This window comes from Nematolebias whitei, chromosome 14 (genome assembly GCF_014905685.2).
Source record: "Nematolebias whitei isolate Nwh7 chromosome 14, NemWhi1, whole genome shotgun sequence".
NCBI classification, from domain to species: Eukaryota; Metazoa; Chordata; class Actinopteri; order Cyprinodontiformes; family Rivulidae; genus Nematolebias; species Nematolebias whitei.
The window spans coordinates 20,192,319-20,192,547 of NC_056511.1; the positions used below are offsets into that span (position 1 = coordinate 20,192,319).

Consider the following 229-nt stretch of genomic DNA (forward strand, 5'->3'; position numbering starts at 1 on the left):
CCATCCATCCATCCATCCATCCATCCATCCATCCATCCATCCATCCAACATCTTTACCTGCTTCTTCCTTTTCACGTTACGTGGATCACTGGTGCCCATGTCCAGCATTCACTGTGCGAGAGGCGGGGGACACCCTGGACAGGTTTCCAGTCCATCACAAGGCCATATAGGCAAACAACCATTCACTCACTCACTCACTCACTCACTCACTCACTCACTCACTCACTCA

General features: G+C 51.1%; 1 protein-coding gene across 1 annotated transcript in view; it reads left to right on the forward strand.

The window, feature by feature from the left end:
- The window catches only part of LOC119420887 (glutamate receptor ionotropic, kainate 1), a gene marked incomplete at its 3' end in the record, with an annotated part of 29,289 nt that overhangs the window by 28,246 nt on the left and 814 nt on the right, over window positions 1-229 (forward strand).